Here is a 23,571-nt window from a genome sequence, read left to right as displayed (position 1 = left end):
ATTGCACCCTGCACCCTAGGCTGGGCGACAGAGCGAGACTCTGTCTCAAAAAACAAAACAAAACAAAACAAACTCCATACATCTTCTTACTTCAAGTGAAACTGAACTGAGTATCTTGGCTAATTGTAGAATTGTCCACTGTTTTTCAAACTTGCTTTAAAAGATGGAGTATGTTTAGCTCTGTAGTAGTTAGAAATGCCAAAAAAATAAAGGTTTGGTTCACTTTGAATTGTGAATGGAGCCAGTAGGAAAATGTGCCTGATTTCCTCATAACTATAGCACCTTTAGAAATTAGAATCTTTTACATAAAAGATTAAATCTCATCATAATATCTTTGTACAGAAAATATATTGTGTTCACTATAAAACATTTAGAGAAATTCAGAAGAGATAAAGAAGGAAATAAAAACCACCCATAGCTCCAGCCTTCAGAGGTAAGTACTGCTAAATTTTGATACGTCTTTTAATCTATGTTTATATGAGACTTTGCACAATTGGTATCCTGAAAATACTGTTTTGAAACTTGCTTCTTTAGCTTAATAGTATATTGTGAATACTTTTTATATTAATAATTTTTCTAAAACAGTTTTTAAGGACTGTACAGTAAAACATTGTATAGAAGAATGTATCACTTTTTTTAAAAGCCAACTTCCTTTTTTTGGCTATTTGCTTTTTCCCACTTGCTTCTATTATAAAGACTGTTGCAATAAGCATCTTTGTAAATAAATCTTTGCACATACCCAGTATTATCTCCTCAGAATAAATTCCTACGAGTGAAATCGTTGGGTCTGGGTCAAAGGGTGTGCACATTTTAAAGGCTTTTGATAATATTTGCCAAACTGCCTTTCACCTCAATTTATACTCCCACGGGGAGTATATAAAAGTGTTTCCTCAGTCATGGCAATACCAGATATTTTAACCTAATATATATATATATATTGTTATAGTATGGTTAAATTTTTTCATGTTTTTTTTTTTTTAGCCTTTATGTTGATTGGATTTCTTCAGTCTTTCAAGTAAAATTGTAGGTTCCCTCTCCTGTAGTAGCTCTAATGATCAAATATGAATTATAAGACTCAGAAGTCTCACATGTATGCACATATTTTAAAATTTCCACTTAAAATATGAAGGGAATCCACTATTAGAAAGGAAGATAGTGAATTTTGCCTGTGTTAACATTGCTGTTCTCAACTGAATTGCTTATTTACCTTAACTAATGCCCCATAAGGCGTTCTAAGCACACTCATGTATTGTTAAATTACCTAACGATCATTCATAGAAATGGGAAATCAAATGAGTCCAGTGTATCAAATTGCGAAATTCAGCAAACTCCTGAGCAATCTGCTTACAAGACCCTGTGGAGGACAGCGGTCACAAATGGGTTAGATAGCCCATTAGCTTATGGAAGGAGCTGCCGACACAATCATAATCTATTTGCCTATGTTTCACTGACAGATTTTTCTGAGCTGTGGTGAGAGAAAGCTATTTCCCGCATTCATACTCAGACACTCAGCAGCACAACGGCAGGTTCAGTCCCAATAAAGCAAAATAAAACAAATATTGCTATGATGCAAAGCTTTCTAAAACGGAAAGAATGTTAGGCTCCAGGTGGAATTCCATTTCTTTAAAGTATATATTTTTTTACTATTATAAAATCCTAACACAACAAAATAATTGGGACAATGTTTTGGCCTGTGTTCTATTGGGATTTGACTTATTAGTGATAGCTTGATTAACAAACCTTCTGGAAAGAAATCTCCGTTGATTAAAACATCAGTCTCGGGGAAGGAAGCTTGGGAGAAGTATGGACTTGTTTCTTGTTATTCCTGAACTCTGGAAGGTAGAACTGAGAAGGTGAATGTGTGAAAGTGACAGAGGGTCTGGCTCTAGGTGGACTTAAGAAATAAATTTCTAACCATCAGAGTTGGTCTAAGAATGTCTGCTTCATGAGGTAGGAAGCATCCTCTTTTCTTAAGGGAGGACCAGTTACAAATGCAGTTCCTTTATCATGGGGCCTGGAGTCTGTGCTTTCAGGTGAGAATCACATGAACAGTTTGGTGGGCTGCCCCACCAAATGGCTATGAGCTTAGCAAACAAGAAACAGGAGAAATGCCAAGTTAATGATTCTCAAACGGCTTTTTTTTTTTTTTTTTGATATAGCGTCTCACTTTACTGGCCAGGCTGGAGTGAAATGGCACAATCGCAGCTCACTGAAACCTCTGCCTCCAGGGTTCAAGTGATTCTCCTGCCTCAGCCTCCCCTGGTACTAGAGGTGCAAGCCTCCACGCCTGGCTTTTTTTTTTTTAGTAGAGATGAGGTTCACCATACTGGCCAGGGTGGTCTTGAACTCCTGACCTCAAGTGATCCGCCTACCTTGGCTTCCCAAAGTGCTGGGATTACAGGTGTGTGTCACTGCACCCCGCCAAATGGCTTGTTTTGAACAGTACACTGGACCATCATCAGTTGGGTTAGGCTTAGTGTCAGGGTAGATTATTCTCATCCAATCTTGTAGACACCTAGTTCTTTCTCTCAGCAACTTCACTGATGAACAGATGGTTCTCCAGGGCAGGTCCCTTTCAATCGGTGACTTAAGGGTCCAGTCTAGTTTAACTTTGCATCTCCACTATCTCGATATATGACTTTTCCACACCTGGGGAAGAGGCAGGATGTGAGTCACATCCCCCTTCTTTGCTTCTACTTAGATCGCTTCTATTTACAGTTTATTGGTCAGAACCAGTTACGTCGTCCATTCTAGTGGCAAAGGAGAGTGGGAAGCACAGCCCTCCTGTGTATCTAGGAAAAAAGAAGTAAAATAGGTCTTATGAGGTGTAATTTTTACCAAGGTGCTCAGGGGTTTTCTTTATGTTTATATTGTACCCTGGTGAAAAACGTGTAAACTTTATACCATTGCAGCTCAAATTGTACCATGACTTTTGCTTACCACGTAGCATAGCATAGCCAACTGATTTTATGTAGTCTGGGAAGTATTTTACTTATTCTACATTTGTAAAAAGTGTGTTTTTTTTTCTTTTGAGACGGAATTTTGCTCTCATCGTCCAGGCTAGAGTGCAGTGGCGCGATCTTGGCTCACTGGAAACGCCGCGTCCTAAGTTCAAGCCATTCTCCTGCCTTAGTCTTCTGTAGCTGGAAGTACAGGCATGCGCCACCTTGCCCAGCTGAGTTTTGTATTTTTAGCAGAGATGGGGTTTCACCATGTTGGCCAGGCTGGTCTGGAACTCCTGACTTCAAGTGATCTGCCTGCCTCTGCCTCCCACAGTGTGGGGTTTACAGGCGTAAGAAAGTGCAGCCGGGCAAAAGTGTGTTTTGTCCTGGAAGCTGGGGTTATGCACTCTGCCTGTGCACTCGTGTCTTCTCTCCTGCTGCTGTGTTTATTTGGGGAGTTAGCAAATATGACTTCTAAGTTCTGGATTCCTTAGTGCTGGGCCCTCTGAACACTAGCTGTTGAGTAAGAGAGGTGAATTCGTTTGCTAGGACCATTGTAACAAAGTACTACAGACTGGGTGTCCTCAGCAAAGGAAATGTATATCTCACAGCTCTGGAGGCCCAAAGTTCAAAACCGAGGTGTCAGCAGGGGTGCTTCCGTCTGAGGGCTGGGAAGGAGACCCTGCTCCAGGCTTTTCTTCCAGCTCATGGTGGTTTGCTGATGTGCTTTGGTGTTTCTTGGCTTGAAGAAGCATCACTCCAGTCTCTGCCTTCATCTTCATATGGCATTCCCCCTGTGTGGGTGTTTCTCTCAGTGTCCACATTTCTCCCTTTTATAAGGACACCAGACGTATTAGAAGAGCGTTCACCCTAACGATCTCATTTTAACTTAATTACCTCTATAAAGATCCTGTCTCCACAGAAGGTCACATTCTGAGGTTCCTGGGGGTTAGAACTTTAGCATCTTTTTCTTGGTACTGGGGAAGGGAGTGATGACACAATTCAGCCCATAACAAGAAGGAAAACTATTCTTCTGAGCACAGACTTCTGACCAGCAGCTCAGGCTGGGCATGGCTCCCACACCCGTTTGCCGGCCAGTGGTATTTTGCTCTGGCTAACGCTCAGAGCCGTGGCTGGTCCAGGACATGGGGGTGGTGCTGGTGAAGCAGATTGTCCATAGACTTGAAGAGGCAAGGAAGGCTGGCCCCTGTTCTGACCCCAAAGGCCAGGGAATGAATGACTAGCTGTTTGACCATAGCGAGTTAATGAGTTACAGTGGGGAAGAGAGTCCTAATCACCACTGCCACAGTGAAGTTCTTTTGACAAATGCTTATGAGGACCTTTTCTCTCTGGTGACAGACATGGAGTCAGGCACCCTGGCAGGGCAGCAGGGAAAAGTCTCAACCGGGGAGGTAAGAGACCTGAGTTTAGAGCTCCTGTATTTTTGAGCTTCTGTGCTTTAATCTATAAAAAGGCTGGGGTTGGTAAACTCTGAAGTTCCTGCCTGCTTTCAGCCTCTGTTAGATAATTGGTGACATTAAAAAATACAAAGGCATCATAATACAAGAACTCATAACTGAAAGGGTCTATACGCCTTTCTGGGCCCCCAATCTCCTAATTCAGCATGACTTCAGGATGGGACAGGACAAACTGTGGCTTACGTGCTGAGGGTCTCACTCTGGCAGACATGCTTGAATTCAGTCACTATCTATATCTGTATCTATCTGTATTGACGTATCTGTCTCGATCGCTCTCTCCCTCTCACACACACAGCTTTGTTTTTGGCTGGGGGAGGAAGATATTTTTAATAGCAGGTTTTTTATCCTCTCTGTCTTTTTTTTCCTGGAAAAAGATGAAATCATCCGTTTATTCTGGACCAATTATAAGCACTAGAAAGCGCAGGAGGAACAGAAAGCTTCATCACAAATAAATACACACCGGGGGAGGGGGGAAGGAGGAAACTGTTATTGATTGGCCTTGTAAAATCTGCTGCTGAATCGATAGCAATTTCTGGAAATGCCAGACATTATTTCGTGCGGCTTGAACAGCGGAGATAATAATAAATGTACTTACGAAGTGAGTCTCTTGACAGTATTTCCTTGAGCCCCTTATAAAAACACACATACATAATGAGTCCTATAGCTGTACAGGCTGTAGTGACTGTACTTCAGATTGAAACCCCCATGCTGAGTTGCCCTCTGCTAACCTCTCCTCTGTGCTGGATATAGCATCTGAATGTCTTCTCTGTTAAAGAAACACAGACACTTCATCTTCATGAAGAGATAAGAGATGTGTCCTCCTCAGAGTTGTGGAAAGACAGGCCGAGGATTGCTCTAATAATCAGGGAAGAAAATCAGATGCTGCAACTGCCAGTCCCTGCCTGGCCACTCTGAATTTGTGGACCTGCCCCCTCACCTGCGTCTCTCTCAGAGATTCATTCATCATTTCTTTCTAACAATGGGCAGCTTACCTTATGTGGACGCGGTCTCTCCACACCCGCCTTTCATCCTCAGCTAGTCTCCTTTCCCCTTGGCATAATATATTCCTTCTGGAGGCGTATTTGGCAATCTTGCCAGGGTCATTGGTCTGAGAAAAGACTTAGGGGTATTTTGGCAAAAGATAAATTGTTTGATGTGCTTCAGCACAGCACAAATAGCTACCGTTTATTGAGCACCTATTATAAGCTACATAATTTATTCACTAACTTGCTTATTCCTCATGACAGCCCTTTGAATTATTATTTTAAATCAAGTTTTTAATGAAACTGAGGCTCATCAAGGTAAAATATGTTACCCAAGATCATTAAGCTATTAAGAGACTGAGATGGAGTTGAGCTCAGGTCTGACTTAGAGACTATATTTTTCCTGTCTTTCACTTGCTTAGGTGTAACTGCAATCGTGAGAGGTAAAGCTATACTGTGAGTTGCCTGGTGAAGGTATTTGGACATTATTATTGTGCCATAAGGGAGAGATAAAGGTTTCTTTGAAAATGTAGATGGTGCAGAGTCCGGTTTTAGGGAGATGATTTCGGTGTTTGTGTTTCGGATGGATTGATGCAGAGGGTTATGCAGTCTGGGAGATCATATAAGAAGATACAGTAGCAGACAGGGTGGGGAGCAAAGAGGCTCAGACAAGGAGGGGAGGCAGGATCATTAAGGAGGCTCTTGACAATCACAAGAATGGGAAATTTTCCCTCTTCTCCCCTCTTGTTCTCATTCTTACCTCTTCCTCCCTTCCTAGCCACTTTACCTTCTCCTATTTTGTGACAGTGGGAGGGCTCCTTGGAGAATATTCATTCCCAGGCTAGATCTCTCAATGCAAAGTCAATCTCAATGATATAGATATGTTCTGGATATATATATGTTCTGCGCTAAGAATAGATGAAGGAGATCACTTTTCTACCCTGCTTAAAATATGTATCTCTTTAGGATGGCGCTGCTACGAAGCATTTAAACGACTAATTTGGATGACAGGAGGTGTTATTTCTACAAATCAGCAGGTTTCTGGATCTCTGTCTATGTCCCATCTTTTCATAATCAACCTGTAGCCTTACAAGACAGATTTTATGGCTTTGAAAGCCACAAAAAGTCTTTCCCTAGAGATCTGGCTTGGAACTGAGAGTAATGCTTTCCCTCCAATTACTCAAGAAACCAGCTCTCTTTAGGTGCTTAGTCAATCCTTGTCTCAAGAGCCAGTCTTAGAAAACAGCTCCCTAAATTCCTGAAGATGCAAAGTCAAAGAGAACTTTTGGATGGACTATCACGTAGGGAACCATGTGAGTTATTGAGTTAATTCTTCAGATGTTCTTTGAGTATATGTTTTGTGTTATACCCTGTGTCAAGGCCCATGGAGAAGACCAAGAGAGATCATACAAGGTTTCATTTCTCAAGGATCTTAGAAGCTAATAGTGGAGGTAAGTTTATATTCACACGTAACTTCTATACAGGCAATGTGAAGTCCACGCCACAGAAGTGCCACCGGTAACATAGGTCATGAGAATTCTAAAGGAAGTAGAAAAGATATGTTGTAGTTTTTAAATGACCCTTACGTGGGAGAGAAAACAATTGCATTTTGAGGAGGGGGTGTCCTAAGTGAACAGAATAACAGTAGCAAGTTGAGGCAGCAAGAAACCATGAAGAGTTTTCAGGGAATCCCAAGAGAAGTCCAATTCACTGAGATTCTAGGTCTTGTGGAAGAGAAGAGTAAAAGATTGAAGAGATGGGTAAAAGTTACATAACGAAGACTTTAAACACCAGGCAGATACATTTATATGTTATTCCAGAGGCAATAATGAGGATTCATGAGTGTTCTGCAAAAAAAGAAAATGACACGACCTCTCAGCATTTTAAAGAGAGTGTGACAACTTATCTGCAAGGATGAGACACTGGGGTAAGAAATCCGGTTTTAACACCATTTCAAAAGTTCAGTTGGAGACTTGCACTTCTGGAGAGATCGAATAGACACACTTTTCTCTCTTCCTCCTGCTGAATGCAACTAAAAACCTTGGCTGTTCCATACAAAACAAACGCAAGAATATTCTGATAGGTAGAAGAGAGGAGGCAGACTAGCTAGGGGTCTCAAAATCCAAGGAACAACATAACCGTGGGTTCCCCCAGCTTTCTTGTGCCTTGTATATTTCAGACTCCGAGCTGAAGAAGCCAGTACCTGGAAGTGCCTATCAGTACAGACAGAAAAGCCTCAGCAGAAGTCTGTTGTCTTTAGCCAAAGGATCAAAAAGGGAAAGCATGGCAAGACCAAAAACTTTTAGATGATAGCTATTCTATCTCAGGCAAACAACACAAAGTCCTGTGATCTGTCTCTCACTCAAGCCAGCAAAAGCCAAGTGGAAAACTTAGACTTCTGCCCTCACCAGGCTGTACTGATGTGCCCCCAAGCTCTTCCCTGCACTGGGGTGATATTAGAAAAAGCCTAGAAAGGGGCTAGAATTTTCTTCCCTGCTGACTGGTAATGAAATACCCTCCCTCACCATCATCATGTTAGTAGAGACCACGTGGATAGCCCACACTTCCACTTCCACCTGGTAGTAATGAGGCACCTCACCCTCGCCACGGAGATGGTGGGAAAGTTAGCCTGGTGGAGAGTCAAAGCTTTACCAACTTTTCTTCTGTGTCAATGGAGACCATGTGGGAAACAGCAGTGAGTCACTCCTGCTCTTACTAGCCAGGAGGTTTCAGTGCAGGCCTATTAAGAGCCAGAATTTCCCCTCTTGCCCAGTGGTGATGAGAAGCCACCACTCTCACATGTAAACTGAGGCTGAGTGTGAAACTTGGATGTCTGTCTACTTCCACCTGGAAGTAATGAAGTGACACCCTTTTGTCTGAAAGAATAGCTCAAAAAAAAAAAAAAAAAACACCAAAAAAGCCAACTGAAAACTTCTCATATTTGGCAAAAGACAGATTCACAAAACTGGCTAATCCTCAAAGGAAATAAACTCTAAGAAATTCATACCAAGACATATCATAGTCAAACTTCTGAAAACTAGAGACAAATAAAATCATTTGAAAGCAGCAAGAGAAAAATGATACCTTATCTATGGGAGAAAAGCAATTTAAAAGTTGAAGATTTCTCATCAGACACCATGTAGGCTAGAAGGAAGTAGCATAACATTTTTCAAGTTTTGAAAGAAAAAAACTGTCAATCCAGAATCCTATATCCATCGAAATATCCATTAGGATTGAAGGGGAAATCAAGACATTCTAAAATGAAGGAAAACTAAGAGGATTTGTCACCAGCAGGGTGTCCCTAAAAGAATAATGAGTGAATGTACTTTGAACAGAAAGAAAAGGTAAGAGATGAAACCTTGCTGTGTAAAGAAGGAAGAAAGCACACAGTAAGGAAGGTACAGGCAAACATAAAAGACTTTGTTTTTCTTTTTTTGAGTTTTCCAAATTGTGTTTGATTGTTGAAGCAAAACATAGCAAACCATATTAGACAATGTTACGCTTTGCTGTAATGTTAGGCAAAATGTAACAGTGTCTGATATGGTCCCAAATGTATGTAGGGAAAATATTTAAGACATTTGCATTAAAATAGGGAAGGATAAAGGGAAGTAACGGTGAGGAAGTTTTCTCTAATTTGCTCAAACAGATAAAATTATGACACTAGTAGATTATGACATGTATATGTAATATACTACCTAAGACAACCATTCAAAAAGTTTTACAAAATGAAACATTCAAAAACAGTATAAATAAATTAAAATGGAATTTTAAAAATATGTTCAAGCAATCTATAGAAAGGTAGGAAAATAGGAGAGTAACAGAAAACAGAGCAAGTAGAAAACATAAAGAGAATGGGAGATGAATTCTAGCAAATCAATAATTACATTAAATGTTAATGGTCCAAATATACCAATTAAAAGAGGGAAACTGATAAAGTGGATTAAAAGACATGACCAAATATTTGTTGTCTGTAAGAAATTCACCTTAAATACAATGATTTGAAAATAAAAGGATATTAAAAGATATATCTGGCGAATAGAGATCAAAAGAAAGCACAAGTGGCTATATTAATATCAGCTAAGATAGACTTCAGAGCTGAGGAAATCACCAGAGACAGTGAGGAACATCATATATTGATAAAGGGGTCACTCAATCAGGAAGATAAAGCAATCGTAAATGTATATGCACCATACAATAGTGTTGTAAAGTATATGAAATGAGAACTGATAATACTGAAAGAAGAAATAGACAAATCTATAACTATAGTTGGACATTTTGACAACCAACTTTCAATAATTAGAAGAACAACTAGACAGAAAATCATCAAGGATATAGAATTCAACACCACTATCAACCAGGATCGAATCCACATTTACATAACACTGCACTAAACAACAGCTGTATACGCGTTGTTTTCAAGCACCACAGAATATATAACAATATAGAGTATATTCTGGACCATAAGATAAACAAATAATTAAAATCACACAGAATATGTTCTCTGGCCACAATAAAATCAAATTAGAAATTAATAACAGAAAGATAATAGGAAAATCTCAAAACATCAGGAAACTAAACAACAGTTTGCATAATCCACGACTCAAAGACAAAGTCTCAAGGAGAATTGCATACACTGAGTGAACCCAAACAAACAAAAAACATTGAACTACGTGAAACAAACTGAACAGAATGAAAATGAGAATACATTGCAAATTTGTGGGACACAACTCAAGAAGTGCTGGGAAAGACAGAGAGAGAGAAAGAGATTGATTTACAGTACTAGATGCTTATATTAGTAAAAAGTCTCATGTCAATCATGCAAGTTCCTGCCTCAAACAAATAAAAATACCAAAAAGTAAAGCAGAATAGATCCAAAGAAAAACTAAAGCAGAATAAACCCAAAGTAAGCAGAAGGAAAGAAATAAAGATAACAGAAACCAATGAGATAGAAAACTAAAAAACAATAGAAAAATCAATAAAACAAATAGCTTGTTCTTTGCAAAGATCAATAAAAATCGATAAACCTTTATCAAGATGCAAGAGAGTGAGACAGAAATGGAGAGATGGAGAGAAAGAGAAGGAAAACAACTTATTAACAGCAGGAAAAAACAAAGGCTATCATCATAGACTGAACCACTAGAATAATAATAAGGGAATACTATGAACAACTCTTCACACAAAAATTGGAAAACTTAAATAAAATGGATTAATTCCTTAAAACCATAAATTACCACAACTTATCTAGCATGAAATAGATAATTTGAGTAACCTTATGATTATTAAGGAAATTGAATTCAGAATTTAAAAACTTCCAAAAAGTAAATTTCTAGTTGCAGATGATCTCACTGAAGAGTCTTCCAAACATTTAAAGAAGAGTTAACACCAATTCTACACGTGTCCTAGAAAATAGAAGAGGAGGAAATAATCCTTAATTCACTTCATAAAGGTAGTGTTGCTTTGATTTTAAAACCAGACAAAGACAGGACAAACAAAGAAAATGACAGACTAACATCTTCCAAAAATATAGAAGCAAAAAATTTTTAAAAGTAGAATGGGACAAAATAGAAAAAATTCTAAAATAAAAGCAGCAATTATAAAAGGAATTATGCACCATGACGAAGGGGGCTTATTTTATGAACTGAAGGCTATTAAATGTTTATTTTATGGATGAAAAGCTGCTAGAATATCTAAGCATAAAGAAAAGTATAATATATGATTATATTAGTCAATGCAGGAAAAGCACTTGACAAAATTCAACACTAGTTTGTGATTAAAAAAAAAAAATCTCAGAAACCAAGGAATATGTCTACAAATCCCTTTAGCTTATATTGTACATGATAAAAGACTGAATCTTTTCCCCCTAAGATCAGGAATTGAGGCAAGAATGTTGACTCTCACCGCTTTTATTCAACATAGTTTTGGAAGTTCTAGCCAGTGCAATTAGGCAAGAAAAGGCAACAAAAAGAATAAGAATTAGAAAGAAAAATTGCCTTGGTTTGTAGACGATAGGGTTTTATAGCAAATTAGAAGGAATCTGTAAAAAAAAAGCCCCTTGGAACTAATGAGTTTATCAAGGTTACAGGGTGCAAATAAACGTATACAAATCAATTGCATTTCTATATACTATCAATGAACACACGGACATTAAAATTAAAAATACAATACCACTTATCATTGCTCAAAAAATGAAACACTCATGTATAAATCTAATGAAATACTTACAAGACTTGTATGCTGAAGGCTATAAAATGCTGAGAAAAAAAATCAAAGACAATCTAAATAAATGGAGACACACCATTTTTATTCATTGATTGGAAAACTCACCATAGTTGTATTAGTTTCCTATTGCTGCTGTAACAAATGACCACAAACTTAGTGGCTTAAAAAAAGACTTATTTTCTTACAGTTTTGGATTTTTGAAGTTTGATATTGGGTCTTGTGGGGTTAAAATCAAAGGGTTGGCAAGGCATGTTCTTTACGAAGGCTGTAAGGGGATACCCAAGTCCCACATCTGCAAAATCTGCTTTGACATATAAAGTAACATATTCGTATGGTCCAGGGATTAAAATGTGGAGATCTTTCAAGAGTCATTATTCTGCAACTACCATACATCCCAGCAATTACACTTTTGATTATTTGTTTCAAAGAAATAAAGATTTGTTCTCACACAAAATCCTGTACGTGAATGCTTATAGCAGCTCTATTCGTACTCTCCTGCCTGCTTGGAAGTGCGCTGTGCTTAGAAGGTGACTGTCCCTGGGAAGGCCTGGGGGCTGAGCGATCAGGAGGGTTTTGTTCTGTTTCCTTCTGCAGCCCAGGCAAGAGGAGGCTTGATGAATTCCTGTGGCCCAGCTAGACAGGAGCCTGACTGAGGTCTGGAGTCTGGGCCCAAGCTGTGGTGATGAGGTGCTCCTCTGCCTGCCCCTGCCCTGCATGGCTCCTCGAGAAGCACCCAGGGCAGTTGGCTTGAGGGCTTGGGTCTTGGATCAAGATTCCCAAAACTGAGAGAGAGAGAGCATGAGAGCAAGAGGGAGCAAGAAAGCAAAGTGAGGCAGGAGAGAGAGACAGACCAGGTGCGGTGGCTCATGCCTGTAATCCCAGCCCTTTGAGAGGCCAAGGTGGGCAGATCATTTGAGCTCAGGAGTTTGAGACCAGCCTGGGCAATATAGTGAGACCCTGTCTCTACTAAAAATTAAAAAAAAAAAAAAATTAGCCAGGTGTAGTGGTGTATGTCTGTAGGCCCTGCTACTTGGGAGGCTGGGGTGGGAGGATCGCTTGAGTCCAAAAGGTTGAGGTCGCAGTGACTGAGATCATGTGTCTGTACTCCAGCCTGGGTGGCAGACAGAAACTCTGTCTCAAAAAATAAAAGAAAAAATAAAGATATAGAGAGACAGAGAGTAAGTGAACAGAATATATGTACTTCATTTCTTTCTTTCTTTCTGTATACCCCTTACCTTTCTATCTCATCTTCCTCACCAACCTTGACCTCCCCTTACATGTTTGTGGTTGCATTTTACCCTTGTCTTGCTTCATTTTAGCTTTGTCTTTTAGTGTTTGCATTGGTTTTTAGTAAATGATAGAAAATTCTCTAAGTCAACCCCAGGTCTTTACAGCGGCCTCCGTGCTCTAATCCCCAGTCTCCACTTCCTGCGTCTTTAGCCTCTCCCCGATTCCCTCCAGTCCGGTCACACTTGACTGCTTACTGTTCCTCGGACATGCTAGGAGGAACCACACCTTGCATTTGCTGTTTCATTTGCTGACGGCCCGCCCCACGTGCCACCCCACAAATTGCCACATGGCTGGCTCGTTCCTGTTCCAGGTCTTGCCTTAAATGTCGTGTTTTCGGTGAGATTGTCCCTGAGCATCAAATGTAAACCCGCATCGCCCTTTCAACACTCCTTACTCTCTCCTTCGTCTGCTCTATTCTCCAAAGCACCTGTAACTCTCTAACAGACTCTGAATTTTACTCTTTTATCTTGCTCATTGTCTGAGTTCCTCCATTAGGCTGTAAGTACTACAAGGCGGGGGGATTTTTGCCTGTTTTGTTTACTGCTGAATGTGTCTGTAACAGAGCCTGGCATATAGTAAGTAGTCAAGAAATAGCTGATAAATAAATGAATGGAATAAGGGAATGGATAAAATTCTTACTGGTGCTAGGAAACATATATGTTTATATAAGATACATCTCTAATAGTGTAAATTAAGTATATAAATATTTTGCCAATTAATATAATTTTATTACGTATATTTAAAATAACTATATTAAACATTAATATTTAAACATTTCTTGAAATTATATGACTTTGAAAAGAATATTGGACTGAAATTTAAAGAGTTGGGGTCAGTTCTGGCATCTTCAAAACAGATCCAACAGGGAAGAAGCATTTCATCTCCCTGCCTCAGTATTACACTTGTGAAATGGGTGTAATACTCTCTGTGTATCTCACAGGATTATCTTAAGAATCAAATAAAATATTGAATGTGGAAGTGTAAAAATGCAAAGGCAAATCACACATATCCTCAAATCTCTGCCAGGATAGAACAGTGTTATTAAGATTTAGTTATCATGTAATGAAATAATTCAGAAAGCGGTCTTACTTATCCTCGTGGTGATAGCAACACACGATATGACGAGAGTGCCGACTACTCTGTAGACTTCATCTTCCAGAGGTACTGAGAGGTTCCCTGGGAAACTTATCCTATGAAACCTGAGTGTCACTCAAGAGCTTATCAGGAGTGTTTCATGAGGGGAAAGGAAAGCAGAGCCCAGAGATGTCATGGAATATTCCTTCCTTTCTTCCATTCCCTGAGCTCTGTGCTGTTGCGTTTCTGGCTGTGTATTATTGACGGAGGAAATGCTGATTCATGGGTCTGAGTTAAGGAAGCCTTGTTTCCTGGTGGAGAAATAAGCCTGGTGGTGCTGCCAGGATCTTCCTCTGCCAGTTTCTGCCACATGCCCTGCTTCTGGGCCTGCACCCAGGCAGGCTGCGAAGCAGTAAGGCCAACTTGAGTGCGACCAATGAGGTCACTTTCCCTGGTGAACTGAGCTCAGCTCAGACTCCTCAAGGGCCTCTGGAGGCTCTTCAGCTCTGACCTCGCAATACCTTTCCAGCCCATCTCCCGCTGCTCCCTCTCGCTCCTCATGCTGCTGTCACACATGACTACTCCCAGTTCTTTGTGAACACCTTATATTTTCCAGTCTCTGTGCCCTGGCTCACGGTGTTCCCTGCCTGGAATGGCCCGTGACCCAGTGTCGGCTCATTGAAATCCTACCCATGCTTCAATTCTGCTAAATTGCTTCTCGCTATGTGAAGCCTGCTAGATTTCCTTCTTTCTTTCTTCTTTCTTTCTTTCTTTTTTTCTGTCTTTCTGTCTTTCTCTCCCTCTCTCTCTCTTTCTTCCTTTCTTTTGGGATATTTTCAAATATACACGTAAGTAGACAGAATTATGAATTTTCATGTACCCTCACCCAGCTTCGACAGTTCTCTGATTCTTCTTGAATAGCACTTGGTCCTTCCTTCTTTGAGCTTCCTCAGTAGCTCTTGTCTTCAGTGCATAACCCATATTTGCATTCAATTCAGAGTGGGGAGAAGGTGACTCTGTGGATTTAGGGTGCTCCTTTTACCCACCCCCCACAATGAGGAAACTGAGGACCGGAGACGTGAAGTGAGTTGCCCAATGCCATAAGACAGGTAGTGGCAAATTGAGATCAGATTCTTTTGAAGGGCCTCCCAGTCTAGTTAGAAAGCAGAGATAATATACTCAGAACATGTATATGTTAGCAGATCTCAAGTACTACAGGAGCTCAGGTTATTAGTGTGTGTTGAATGAATAAATTAATCTTCTATCCAACTGATTAATAAGATGACCTCTTAAGCTTGGCCCTGAGTGGTCCACTGGTCCTCTCCATTCTATCATCTGACATCGCCATGCTGAAAGAGATTTCTGATTTCTATCGAGAAAAATCCTATACAATTATAATGGCCAGTATGAGTGAGTGAGAAGTTTGCACTGATATTCAAAAATAAATTTTGCTTTCTTACTACAGGGAGTAGAGAGTGGGTATTTTGTATCTGAGGAACCTAAATACTCAAGAGTTAATTCTTACTGGAAAGGTAAGAAGAGAAATTAAGGGAGTCTAAAGTTCTGTGGTTTGAAGCAATTGTACTTTTGATGACTTGGGAGAAAGGCATAAAAAGAAAGTGTGACAAGATAAAGGAAGACAGAAAAAGCCAGCCCTGGGATAATGGCAATTTCTCCTCTTGATCCAGACCTGGATGAAACCGAATCTTAGACGTACAGCAAGGGGTCACCTGGATGTCCAGCCTGAGGCGCCCTGACTGTGCTATGTAGTCATGGCAGCAAGGATCTGGTCATCAGAGAAGCACCAAAGCTGTTGCCAATTGGGCGGGGTGGGGTGTAGAAAATGTGGGTGCCTTTTCTTCATAAAATGGAGTTAAGACACAATTTGAGATTCTTGAGATTTTTTTTTTTTTTTTCGAGATGAAGTTTCACTCTTGTCGCCCAGGCTGGAGTACAATGGAATGATCTTGGCTCGCTGCAACCTCTGCCTCCCAGGTTCAAGTGATTCTCTTGCCTCAGCCTCCTGAGTGGCTAGTGTTACAGGCGTGCACCACCCCACCCAGCTAATTTTTTTTTCTTTAAGTAGAGATGGTGTTTCTCCATGTTGGTCAGGCTGGTCTCGAACTCCCGACCTCAGGTGATCCACCCACCTAGGCCTCCAAAAGTGCTGGGATTACAGGCATGAGCCACCGCACCTGGCTGAGATTCTATTTTTGAAAAGATCTCTTGAATCAGATTCTTTCTGCAGGTCACACAGAAGCGGTGCATAATCACTGTGTGTCATGGTAGAGCAAAATAAACAAGAAGAAAAATGCAGGGGGTTGCAGCCAGGCATCCACCAGGCATCCACCAGGCATTCTGCCTGCTCTGTCCCGTGAGCTCATTTGAAGAATGGTGGTCATGTCAATACCTAGGTCACAGGGCGGTTCTGAGGTTCACCAAAGTTGTGGAGGAGAGAATGATTTGTAAGCTACGAAGTGCCTCGTTCAGGCCCTGACTGCTTCACATCCGCTGTTCTTATTCGGGGTACACTAGCGGTACCTGATGACATCAGAGACATCGCCCTGAAGGCGCGAGGGGAGACAAAGAGGAGTTTTTAGAGGAGAGGTTGCATTTCACATTTTAGTGTGGGCCGGAGACCCGGGTAAGGAGAGCACTGGGGGCATTCCTGGAACTTTTCTCCCTTCCCTACCCTCATCAGTTTCTGTTGGTTTCCCTGTGAAGACGATCATAAAATGCATCAAAATACAACTTGCCCTAGGTGCCAATTTCAGGGGCAGCAAGTTGAAGGGTGGGTACGGGGAGGACACGGGGTGGTGAGAAGTGTTTTGCATTCTGTAGGCAGCCTGTGATTATGACAAGAGAAAAGGGAGTAGAATTTGTAAATTTTGTGAGGAAAAAAGAGGATTTTAGGAGGACAGAGAAGAAAGATGCAATGTACCCCTGAATTGGGCTGGTGGGGGAGTCCTTTCACGTACAGGAAGGAATCGAATACTGCTAAAGGAGATTTATGACATCCACTACAGTCAGATAGGATAGCGGATGATAGTTTGCTTTCTAAAATCTGTAAGAAAACGTTTCCTCCTCAGGAAAAGTATCCGTCCTCCCACCCCACCAGGCACAGGCATACACATCTGTTTATCTGCTTAATAAAGTATTTCTTCAAAGTTCCACTCTATATGTTTGTTATCTAACTAGAAACTCTCACATATTAGAGTTCATTTAACCCCCAGTAAGCCTACAGCAGTGCATCATGCATAGCAACTGTGAAAAAAAATGAACTTTATGATGAATACAAGCATATAGAGGATGAATACACAAACAATTAACATTTTAACAGCTTCCATTAATAAATGGCTGCTATGTATCCAGACAGAAAAAAGTATTTCCTCAAGGGAATTAGATAGGCAAGTGCGGCCTGGCACTAAGTAAACATTACATACTCCAAGTGTAGTCTTCAGTACAGTAAACCTTAATTAAATACCATAAAGGTACAGGACACTTGTTCAGGCCTCTAGGGGACACATATCGGAACAGCATTTGAGCCCTCGAAATGCTTATCCATTAGCAAACTCATGTGGCTCAGAGCCTTCACAATAAAGAAAAAAAGGTAAGCCCTCCCTTTTCACCTGTAAAGGATTCATCTTCTTCTATACCCTCTTTGTTACAGGACAGCAATGCTTCCAAGCTAGAGGCATCCAAGGAGTGGCCCAGAGAACACGTGGCTTAGGACCTGGAAGATTTCCACAGCGTTCAGGTAAAGGCCTTGGCCCCTGGAGCCTGTCCCGCCAGGAGGGAACCTGGCAGGAAGAAAACACTTTGGTGTGTGAGCTGATCTCATTAGTGCTAGGGTTAATCCAGAGGTTAATGTATATTTGCTAGATTTTTTTGTTTCCTGGTGTAATGTTTCCATCCCTCAGCTGAATGGCTCTGTAGGCTTTGGCATGGATTTAGCTGCATTCTCACCGAAATGCAGTGCCTATCAGTGTACATAAAAAAAGGTCTGAGGTCTTCTCTTAAAAGGGCTGCACTTGAGCGTTCAGGTCGGATGATCAGGCCCAGAGAAGATACAGAAGAAATGAAAGGTCTGCACTGGTGTGCCTGTAAATGTTTAACAAATGGCTCTGTGGGGTGAGGGGGAAACCCTGTTTGTAGTATTTGTTGGTTTCTGCTGTGTAAATACTCTCACTGTGCCTGATTTCAACCTACCAATATAATGCTTACTGAATATGGAGTTGGGAAGAGATGCCGGGGGCAGCTCTCATGAGCTCGTACCTGTTGGCTCCCAGACACCATTAGCTTGCACTGTCAGAACAGACACAATCAGAACATACTTGGAGGAGAGGAGGAGTTGGAACTCAGATGAGGAGGTTAGGTAGGTGCGATGGTGAATGTGGGAGTGTTGGCAGCACACGAAGACAAGCAAGAGGTGGAAAGACTGGGCGGCAGCCAGCAGCAAGCCAGCCATGATAAATGGTCATCCTAAGAAAGACAGCTACTCTTCACTGAGCAATGCTATGTGTCAAGCATTCTGTCCGCTTTATCACTTATTCTCACAGCATCTCTGCAAGGGTAATTTTATTCTTATTTAACAAATGAGGAAATTGAGGCCTGGAGAGATGAATCATCAGTCATATAAAAAGTGATAGAGTCTGTAATCTCAGCACTTTGGGAGGCCGAGGCGGGCAGATCATGAGGTCAAGAGATCAAGACCATCATGCGTAACATAGTGAAACCCTATCTCTACTAAAATACAAAACTTAGCTGGGCATGGTGGCATGTGCCTGTAGTCCTAGCTACTCAGGAGGCTGAGGCAGGAGAATTGTTTGAACCCGGGAGGCGGAGGTTGCAGTGAGCTGAGATCATGCCACCGTACTCCAGTCTGGCGCCAGGAGACGACAGAACAAGACTGTTTCAAAAAAAAAAAAAAAGTGATAGAGTCAGAGTTCAAACCTGCTGTTTGTTTCCACTCTACCATCAAGCATGGGGAGGCTGGGAATAAGTCCTGTTCCTAGAGAGGAAGGCTACGCAGCTGCTGGTGGAAGACCTTAATTCTAGGGAGGGCCAACATTTTGCAGGAATGAAGACCCTGGGTGGATGATGAAATCAGGGATAAGATGAGTCACTGGACCCAGGGTGCAAGGTCAGAAAGGGACAAGCTTGATGCTGGATCACCTGCCTCCTTAAATGCCCTCTCACTGAAGACGATAAAAGCCCTCAATCCTGGAGTGGAGCTGAGAATTAAGCTGAGAACTCTTGGGCTGTCAACCCTGCAAGGTATCGGTGACCAAGTCCTTGTGGAGGCAGCTGGGGCTTCTGAGGAAAGACCCTATATAGGATAACTATGGATATCTGTGTTTTATATCAATAGGATGTCTACAGTCCTATAAAACCGTAATACAGCCTATGTAAGCTAATTTGAAAATGCAAATGTATGATGAATAAATTGCTTATGAGCCAACATCATTCCAAAGGAGAGCTGAAACTATTGTGCAGCTGTGCACAGTGTAAGGCATGGAGGTTGGGTGATGGAGAGGCTGGGTGGTTATGGCATGGATGAGGATCTGAGGAGGATCCAGGTGAGTTAGGTACTTGAAGAGGGATGCGACAAACTGCACAGAGCTGAAAGCCTAAGGATGAGTTGAGGAAGGAGTGAAAGAAGCCTGGGAATCATATGAAAGAAAACTAGAGGAAAATCACCTTTTGAGTAGAGGGTCAAGAAGTCCCAGTGCTAACAAAAGCCTGAAAGTCCTCCAGGGAACATGAGGCTTGCTCAAAAAGGAAGTGGAATGGTAATAAGTTGTTAAGAAATCAGATTAAACTTTACTGGTATTTGCTATCTGTAGAAAGCTTATGTCCCTGAAGTTCTTTCCTGAGTAGCAGAGTTTAACTGCGTGTCTTAACTCTCAGTACTCTGTGGGAGCATTGAGAGTTAAGAGATAGAATTACAGTGGCACAAGGTGGGGAACTTATAATTCAGAGAGCCCAGATTGAAGTGGGATACTGTGGTTGTAGATGCCCTGTCTATGAAGGACAAACCTCCCTTTTCATCCTTGGGTGCAGTAGCCAAAATCTGCACCATGACATGAGTGAGCCCTTTACTAAAACAACCTTATGATGTAGCGTCTATTATTCTTCTCATTTTAAATAACAGAGAAGGAAAGTTTACCCTGCTAACAAATGGCAGAATTAGGATTTGAATCTCACACACCCTTTACAACCTGAACCTATATTATTAGGGCAAACCATATAAAACTGTCTGGGTTTTTAGCATTTTATTTTGGATGTTGGTAATTCCCAATCATGTTATTTTGATCCTTTGTGTACTGAGAATACCCTAGAAGTAAACAGATCTTGCTGTTTCAAGGAGCAGAATAATCCATTTCAGCTGCAACACAGTGTCTTGTCTTTTGTCACATGTGATGCCAGCGGTGGGAATAGAACTTTGTAAGAAGCAGAGAGGATGAACTTGTGAGATTTTCAAGCATGCGGCAGTGACCTGAATGGATTCCCTTTAGGCAATGGATAACTGGATGGAGATCCAGGAAGAGACCACCCAGACGGCGAGCTGCTTGAAGAGCCAGCCTGGTTTCTGGCAGATAGTGTTGGTTAATAAATGGTGAGCACTGAACGTATGCCTGTGTCAGATTTCATGCTGTGATGACATAATAATATGGCTCTCCCCTGGTGTGTACATTCGCCACTCACCAACTCAACATCTTGGCACAAGCTTGAAATCTTGGACCAGAGCAAATTTTGGCAGAGCAAATGTTGTTGGGGTGGAAGAGTCAGTATTTGCTCAATTGTTCTTGCACTGGCCAAGCCAGGTGGCTTCAGGAACATTCCTCATACTTCCTAAGTCTTCTGTTGAGCGAGCAGGCTTATTCTTTCTGAAGTTCTCTCTAGATGGTTGGGAGGATGTTAACAGCTTAGAGAAAGTCTTTGTGAGCTTAGAAAGAAAAACAAAACAAAACAAAACAAAACCAAAAACATGATTTGAAGTGGGAAATAAAACGTTTAAACTTGTAGGAAAAATAGGGAAGCAGCATGGTGGCTAGTTTGGAATTTCTGGAGGGCTCACTATTAGGGAGACAGATAGTACATGAGTCAAAAGGGACAGCGAGAAAGCACTTCTGACACTTTACACAAACCTGGCCCCATGCCCGAATGTCTGCGGAAGCCACGTCCCTGCTGCCTCTGCACTTTGACTCAGTACCTTCACCTGCTGCAGACGGTGATTAGCAGCAAGGCCCACCACCACAGCTGTGGGCTTCCTGCCCCAGCCTGCCCTTGGGGCCTCCGTCGCCTCATTCCTTCTAGCCTCCTCCCTTTCCCCGTTTTGGAACAACTGTGCATAATCCCCTCTCCCCTCTCTTCCCCCTCCCCCAACACCTCCACCTGCCCCTTCTGGTTCTGTGCCAGCAGCTGGCCGGTGAGCAGTGCCAAATCAAACAGATGTGTGTGGTATTGACCAGCAAGTGTTACCAGGCTTCCTGTGCAGCCCCATGCCTGACCAGGGCTCTGTCTCAACTGGCTGACACCAGAAACCCCCTCTTAGGGGCCCTGCAGGAACAGAGAAATGGTCGGATGCCATTGCCTTCTGGACATCCCAGTCTCCCTCGTCCTCTCCTTGCAATTCTTTTTATTTCTTTCAGTTCAGCACCTCTTCCCCTGACTTGTTTACTTGTCTTTTTTATTTATTTATTTTTAGCTCTTCCTCATTAATCAAGCTCCTGAACATTTAAAGAATGACGATTTAAAAAGGCAAAACACGGTCCTTAAAACCACCTTTAAAATTCAAGTTCTCTCAGATTTATAAAAGACATCACAATAGACCAGAACGAGCCAGAAGAATAATAGCAGCTGGCCTTCACCGCAGCTCGCCCAAGCCCAGGATCTTTAAGATGTCACTTCCTTCCTTCCTTTCTTAGTGGCATGCAAAATTCATGGTAATTCTCAGAAGTAGGTACTCTTGCAAGCAAATGTCTTTGATTCGCTGTACAACTGGCTAATTCTACTCACTCCCACCTACCTGTCTAAGTGAGGATGACTTGAGAACAGCGGCAATTAACCCAAGAGAGCCCTGTGACAGATCAAAGCCCTCTGGAGCACTGAAATCTCATTGAAAATAAAATTAGCAGGTCTAGCCTAATGATACGAAGATTGTTCCAGTTTTAGAGTGTGTATATATATATTCTTATAAACGTAAGAAGTGAAACAGCTTGCATTCTTCATAGCTGTTAAGAAACAATCCCAACAAAAATGGAAATCAACAATAGTTTAGTGATTCATACTAAAGATGATGATTTTTCCAAATTAATGGCCTTAAATGTTGATAATCAACAGTGCCTGCCTGAATTCCACAGACATGCATGCCTTTTACATTCTTCATTTGAATTGAAAATGCAGGATTACTGAATTGGGCCTTGTCTAGGCTTCTGAATATTACCTTAGAGATCATCAACATGTAGGAAATACTAAATTATAATAATGTGTTTCCCATTTTGATTTGTCCCTGATGTCCAGGATGCTCAGCTGAATTTGATGCTCAATTCAAGAATTATTAGTCTTTGCCACATCTTTGTTTTTTTTTAACCTAAATTTCTAGTTCCATTTTTTTAAACCTCAGGGTATAACTTCTTTTATATTATAAATTGTCCAAAATTCCTTTGGAAAATGAGATGGTATAATAAAGAAAGAGAATTCCATAAAAATGACATCTACTAACAATGATGATAACAGTTTATGACCTTCACTTTCTACCTTTAATTAGTTATTTATGTATTTGTTGGAAGGTCCTCATTAGACTGCAAATTCCCTGAGGGCAGAGCCAGGCCTGCTGTCTCTGCATCTCCCACGGGATGGGTGTTTAGTAAGATTCTGTTGGATAAATACAACCTTAGGATTAATTTTAGAGGAAATAAAATGAGTTTTTTCTTCTCCTTTCTTTTCCATGTGTTTCTCTTTCTTTTCTTGTTTCAGGGAAGACTATTGGTATGACGCTTTACAGTCAGAGCAGCTCTGAGTTATATGGGGCTGCCTTTACATTGCTGGATGAGATGTTATTTTCTCCTCTTTCTCCCCTTTGAAGCCTATCGTAATTTTTTTTCTTCTTCTATGTTGTTCCCTCCCTCTTCCTGCATGATACTCAGTATATTCTCCTACATAAATAATAACCACTTACATTTACATAAGCACCGGTAACACTGGCACATTCTTTCCATAAAGGATTTGAGATGAATGTCTTGGAGGATTTTTAAATTTTACAATGCACTCTCAGATGCTGTAGCTGCTGTTGTTAGCTAATAATTTATAGCATACTTACCATGTGCCAGGCACTAGGCAAGGGCTTTTTGTACACTATCTCATTCAGTCCTCACAGTAATCTTATGGGGGAGCTACTGACATTGTCCCCTTTTTCAATGCAAAGAAACAGCGAGGCTGTGTAGAGCCCGCACATAGTCACACAGGTAGGATGGGGCAGGATTGGGATTTGAGCTCTGGCCTCTGGCTACAAAACTGATGCTCATAACCTCTGAATTATGTTATCCCTTTGGGTCATTACTTCAAGCCAGTGAAACAGGC

At 41.3% G+C, this 23,571-nt stretch overlaps 1 long non-coding RNA gene across 1 annotated transcript; it reads left to right on the top strand.

The window, feature by feature from the left end:
• Nucleotides 1-4,271: 4,271 nt before the first annotated feature.
• LOC105729920 (uncharacterized) lies at nucleotides 4,272-20,610 on the top strand. The gene is made up of 3 exons (XR_001110344.2): nucleotides 4,272-4,354; nucleotides 17,657-17,743; nucleotides 20,416-20,610. It is a non-coding gene; the product is annotated as an uncharacterized LOC105729920 (long non-coding RNA).
• The last annotated feature ends 2,961 nt before the right edge of the window (nucleotides 20,611-23,571 follow it).

The sequence above is a fragment of the Aotus nancymaae genome, unplaced genomic scaffold (genome assembly GCF_030222135.1).
Source record: "Aotus nancymaae isolate 86718 unplaced genomic scaffold, 86718_ANA_hifiasm-v0.15.2.pri h1tg000067l, whole genome shotgun sequence".
In the NCBI taxonomy this organism is placed as follows: domain Eukaryota; kingdom Metazoa; phylum Chordata; class Mammalia; order Primates; family Aotidae; genus Aotus; species Aotus nancymaae.
This window is presented reverse-complemented; position numbering and strand designations above follow the sequence as displayed.